Here is a 6,616-nt window from a genome sequence, read left to right on the forward strand (position 1 = left end):
AGTAATCCACAAAAGACAGAAAACAGAAATTTGAGTCATTATTTTACTCTATGCCAATACTTGCAAATGATAAAAGCACTCTACCCAGCCTTTGACAATCTACTTTATTCCAGTAATGTCAGCTCAGATAAAACTCAATGGAGGAATCTGAAACATATACAGCATCCACAGGAGCAGCCTTTTTTTTTTTTTCTTTTTTTCTTTTTTCTTTTTTTCTTTTTTTCTTTTTTTCTTTTTTTCTTCTTTCTTTCTTTCTTTCTTTCTTTCTTTCTTTCTTTCTTTCTTTCTTTCTTTCTTTATTTCTTTCTTTCTTTCTCTTTCTTTTTCTTTCTTTCTTCTTTCTTTTTCTTTTTTGTGTTGTAAAGAGTTCTCTGATAAAATATTGACACTGCAATATGTGAGCTAGCTGGGATAAACGTGCAGGGAAACAAGGCACTCACACACCAAAAAAAAAGACTTGTGCCTCAGCATTCAGACCCTCTGCTTCTACTCTGGGTCACAGAGATTCCCAAGGTTATGCCAAGGAAATTCTGGCAACACAGAAATTTTTATGATTTAGAGCAATCTGACCCCATACTCTATTCATTGTTATGTTAATGAGGATTGTGGATCCTCAACAACTGTGATAATGTGGCAAAACTCACCTGAGGAACAGATATAATTCCAATGCACTACAAGACAAATAATCCAAGTATCATATTGATAAGCAACAAGACTATCTCAGCACTATTTAAAAGAAATAATGTGGAGAATTCATCTCTTCTGTCCATCCAAGTGTTGGCTCTTTTAACAATTCTTCAAAAACTTGTCACTACAGTTGGTAATCTTGATATAACTCTGTCTACAAGTGATAGAGTAAATCTACCCAAACACTGAACCCCCTGTTTATGTGATCAGAATGTTTCTCTTGTGCTGGAAATTTATTAAAGATCTATTTTTTGGAAGGCTGGGAAGAGCACAATCCAAGATGAAGTGGAGGTTTACGTGAAGTCATGATCTACTTCACAGAACCAGATTCTTTTAAGTGCTCTGGCAGGATGGCCAGCCTGGGTTCAAAAGCACCCCTGTAGTGGTGATTTCCATGTAATCTGTGATTTATATCTTCTTTTATCAGAACTCTACTGCGCTTTAGTGTCTGATGATGAGTCACAAGTATTAGGTCAAGAGGAAAAATCTTAAAAAGTGTAAAAAGCCATGGCTCTGCATTAATTACTCTCCTTCAACAAAACAGCAGCAGTGGCAACACTGGGTCTGCACTGAGCAGAGGTGGTCAGGCTTTGGTTTAACTTCTCACTAAAGATCATACTTGTAACAACGTGCATGATTTTCAAGAGCCTCTTCCAATTGTGAGGGAGAAAAATAAATAAGCAGCTGCCTATGATAACTCCTTCAATGTATGTAGAGTGAGATACACAAGTGGAGGCCTTCATTCCCAAAGAAAAAAATTACCTTGTTATGCCCAGGGATTTCTTTCAGCCCATGTGGCACAATTTGAAATTGTATTGTACAGCTTGGGTAATGGCTAGAGTGCTTCAGAAGCTTGGCATCTCCCTGGAATGCAATGGAAACAGAGCTTCCAAGGGGGTTTTAATTGTTAAGAAACATTTTTAACCACTGTTTACCCATAACTTCTGGACAGGAGTCCTTTGCAGCCGTGGCAGTGAGCAAGATCACTGATCACAGCGTCAGGAATTTTGTGGAAACGGTTAAAACTTGCCACACATGTGCCTCAAGAAAAAGAAAAGAGCAGTAAGAGACCACACTTAGCTCAAGGCAGTCCTGCTCTGGCAGAAGGGAGCAGATAAGGACTGCAAGCTCAAAACTGAGTTTCAGTATGGACTGTCAGCTTCCAAGCTTCCCACCAGTCAGATCAGCTGGTTCCCCACTAGCAAGAACTTTTTGTAGCTTGATCCTTTGCTTCTTTCCCTTCCCCAAGCCAAGCCTCAAAGGACTATGGATCAAGTCCTGTGCTGTATGAAATAATTTTGTGGATGCTTTGTGGACTGTGGTGTGATACAGAAAATTAAGTTCATGTTATTAGAACTTTTGACGCTATTTCTCCTATGGAGTCATAAAAGTCAAAATATTTTCCTTTTGTGTATGTCTAAACATTCTAGTAGCGTGGTAGTGTCCATCTATTGATATTTTTTCCATGCCCTTGCTTAATTTGAATGAAACCAAATAGAAGCAACCTATTATTGCCAAATTCAAGTGATCCCTGAGAAGAAAAAAATCTGGGATGTAGCAAGGTGGGAGGGAAGATTTACCTTTCCAAAGGTAACGTGTTGCAAGTGCTAAAAAGAGCATCATCTTCACATCAAATCAAGCAAGGTAAAGGATCCAAGAAACAACGTGCCAAGAGGCAATTTCTCAGCAAGATGTTAGCATCAGAACACAAAGTGATGTGTCTGGAAGCAGAACTGCTGAGCTGCAAACAACCTGGGTGTGAGTCAGAGAATATTAGGACAGTGCCTGTCCACCAGGAATACAGAGTTGATCGCATGTGACTTGTGTCAACTCTGGAGACATCAAGAGCAGAACATAAAAGCAAGGCAACAGAGATATTTCTAAATGAGCCATTCAGCCTCTAAGGCAACGAATCTGGCAATAACTCATGTTTCAGGAGGAAAAAAGCCAGAATTCCAGGTTTGTGTTCCACGGTTATACCCTCCATTCATTTTTCTCAGGCAAAAGGTCACCAAAACATCATGTTTTAAATCATTAAAAGACACAATCAATCTCCTTTCAAACTGGCCCATAACTTTGAAACCGGAATCCAATTGCCTGTTCAGGCTCATTAGTGTCTTCGGATCCTAATGACCCACTCAGTAGCAGTAAATGAAAAACTAATCCTTGTTTTATGCCATTGGCCCAAAAGGATTAGCCAACTCTTGCTACCCTTGCAATCAGCCTTGCACTGGGGGGATTACGACCATCTAATGCTGTAAGTCTACACATTCCAATCTGTTACAATATGTAGCACTTAAAGCTTATTTCCTTGAAATGCTTAAACGTATTAATGCTGTAGTGTAAGATTGTTTTCTGAGGGTGCAGTGATTCACCTGCCCCTGCCCCCAAAGCCTGCATTTACCCACAGAGATGCCCTGTTACTCCCTACAGGATGTTTTAATTATGTTCATGGTCTTGAAATGAAAAAAAAAGAAACCTAATTTTTTTTTCTTTGCATGGAGCCCAGACTGGGTATGAAATTATGTACAGAATTTCTATGGGGTTCATTGCTGTCATTTAAGAGGTAGATAGAAATAAAGCCACTACTTATATACAACGTTCTCTGATCTACCCTGTGGGTTGTAACTCCAGGTTTGTACCACTGCAGTTTTTCCAACCCAGAAATCCTGGTTGCACTTTTTATATTACACATAAAGTCAGTGAGCAATTAGATGAGCCTACAATGTCATGACATAAATGTTTTGTTTTCCTCAAAGTATTCACATGTTGCCATTGACAATTCAGTGTGGTAAAGAGACACTTTCAACACTCTCTGTTGCCCCATTCATACAGTTTTTCTGTATAAAATATAAATAACTCTTGTGGTTTTATCACCTTAAGTACGATACCTAACAATACAACAAAATTTGTCCTGCAAAGTTATGCTGAGCATATGCACTTTAGATGGATATTCTTGGATTGAAATTACACAAAATTCATAAATTGCTCTGAACATAAAACTTGATTTTTGAGTGGGAACAGTTCACTGAATGTCTTATTTCCTATTAAAAGTGGTGTAACATAAAACAGTAGTACATTAAAATAAATTTTATATTCCACAACCCCTGGAAGTCATTACATTTTAGTCTTTACCTCATAGTTCCTAAATTAATTTTTTAGTGTCAAACGTACACAGCAGTTGCTTATTTATCAGCCAAATATACCTAACTGTTTATAAATATGTTTTACATTTATGTATCAGTAAAATTATCAGTAAAATAGTTGATGATGCTCCAATCATGATGTTATGTTATTTTAGAAATTAAAACATTTTTTTACTGGAAGACCACTTTGCAGAACAAGGCAAATGTGCAGAAATATTCTCTATGTTATTTCTGATCAGAAAAATGGCATTTCCATATAGCTGTTATTTCTGTGGGAGAGAAAACCAAGGCATCAGTCTCTTCCTCACCACAGCAGCAGATAAAAGTGTAAATTTCATTAATAAACTTCTTCAAAGGTTTTTTGTTGTTTTTTTTTTTTTTTTTAACTCAACAAATTCAAAAATCTATTTATTCAGGTATCATATCTCCTACAAGGTTGGTGATATAACACATTTAGCAATATTTATTCAACCTAATGGAGCACATTAGCTTTTACAAGAAATATTTCAAGTGAAGTGGTTTTCTGTCAAAAACTTCATTAAAAACTTAAGTGGAACAGTAAAGCTATCAGGGGCTCTAAATAAACATTCACCTTCTAGCTAGGATACTCTTATAATCAAATCCCTCCCCTGCTTATTTAAGAGAGGATTTTGCAGTTGGTACCTTTGGTTGTGGGTCTGAACTGTGTTGTACTCGGGGCAATCCAAGGAGAGAACAAAAAGGCCTCCACACCTCCAAGGAGTCACAGCACAAGTGCACAGTGTCACCCTATTGCCACTCTGCTGACAGCTGCACAGCTTCTAAGGGATTGCAGCTCCCAACTGCCGCTGCTTCTGGAGGTTCCTGGGCTCCAGTGCAGCTGCAACCACGTGTGGGATAGCTGCAGTACCTGGTGTTTTTTTCTCAAGCAGCCCTTGCTACACTGACAAGAGAATCTCTCTCTGCTCAACTTTCAGGCTAGAAATGGGGGTAGCAGGTGAGAGTGTAAAGGGCAAAGCAAAATGACACCGGGCAGTGAGAGATGTACCAGTGTCAGCAATCCATCAACACCACTGCTGTTGATTTTACAGCCATAACCAGGGACAATTTCTAGGTGGAATTTGACAGGTACCAATGAAAAAAATCCCAGTGTGTGTTTATAAGCAGTTCATGGTCTTAGACCTCAGGAAAGTATCCCAAATGCTGCGAGGTTGCCTCTTCTGAAGCAGCTTTCTTTGCTTTGTTATTAATCAGTCTATCCAATTTGTGTCAGTAAGCATCCAGCAAGACCCAGGGCTGTGGTTTTTCCTGCTGCCTTGACTTTTACACTGTAACATCTCAGGCATGGATAACAGAATTCATCAGGAAAGATCGAAAGATCTTTGGTTTTGGAATAACTGGGCAAACAAAATTAAATGTTTGGCCTTCTAAATGATCTCAGAATATCTGTCAGCAGTGTACCATAAACACCACCACAAATAAAAAGGTAGAGACTCAAACTTCCCTCTACCTTAGGTTTTTCAGAGCGACAGGTATGCAGTAGATTAGAAAAGCTGTGTCTCTCTTCTTAGTAGCTGGACCTCAGCAGGAATTCACTAAAACTTCCTGATTCACTTCCAGTTAAAAAAACAAATCGAATTTTCACAAATGTCCAGGCTTAAAAATAGTATTTTTAAGCATTTAGGAGGCATTTAGGAGTTTGGCAGAAAAGCAACAGTGGCATAGATAATCAAGCTTTTGGTCACTCATTAAGGGTTTTTCAGGGCAGTAGAGGGGAAGGGACTCTACTCCCCTTGGGACTTGGCTGACATTTTTTTGGCAGACTGTGCAGACTCTACAGGTAGGATACTTTTTGGCCACTTGCTCCTCTCAGTCTGTGCCCTTCTGACTCTGCATTTGCAATCTCTTCTTTGAGGGCTGCTGAATGATGTGGACCTCTCTTTATTGTGCTTGCCTGCTGTCAGGCAGGGAGTTTTCTCACAGTAAGTGACTGGGAAACCCAATTCCCTTATAAATACGTGAGGAGTTTCAAAAAATAGTAACCTATGTTTCATATGTAACAGAAAAAATAACTTCAAAGCAATCTGGTATTTCCTTCCAAGGCCATAAATATGAATGTTGTGGCTCTAGAGAAGATGGTCTGAGGGATTCCCAGGGCACAGGGCTCTGGTGGCTCAGACCATTCCTTGCTGAGTAACTCTGATGTTGTTCTAACAGCCATTCTTCCATATGGAAAAGCCTTTGTGGAGAACTGAGGAATATACTTGTACTGATCACAGCTGGACTTTGCAAAATGTCTCTGTCTCTTTTCAAAGACATTTGATAAAGAGGAGGAAACGGAAGGAAGGAAGGAAGGAAGGAAGGAAGGAAGGAAGGAAGGAAGGAAGGAAGGAAGGAAGGAAGGAAGGAAGGAAGGAAGGAAGGAAGGAAGGAAGGAAGGAAGGAAGGAAGGAAGGAAGGAAGGAAGGAAGGAAGGAAGGAAGGAAGGAAGGAAGGAAGGAAGGTTAAGTATTACAATTGTAACATTGTTCCACTTCAGATATTAAGAAATACCTACAAAACTTGACATAAAATGAACAAAAATGTTTATTTCAAATATTTTATAAACCGGCTGTTATACACAGAATACTCAAGAACATTGCCTTTAATTCAAATTCGGCTTTAACTGCTACAACAATTATTCTTACTAACATAAATAATTTAGCTCATATCAAAGCTGAAAATTCTCCTCTATATGTTTAAATGCTCTCTCAGACATTGAATTAACACTCTACCCTAAAACGATATTTCTGTTTGCGCGTGCC

The sequence above is a fragment of the Hirundo rustica genome, chromosome 6 (assembly GCF_015227805.2).
Source record: "Hirundo rustica isolate bHirRus1 chromosome 6, bHirRus1.pri.v3, whole genome shotgun sequence".
NCBI classification, from domain to species: Eukaryota; Metazoa; Chordata; class Aves; order Passeriformes; family Hirundinidae; genus Hirundo; species Hirundo rustica.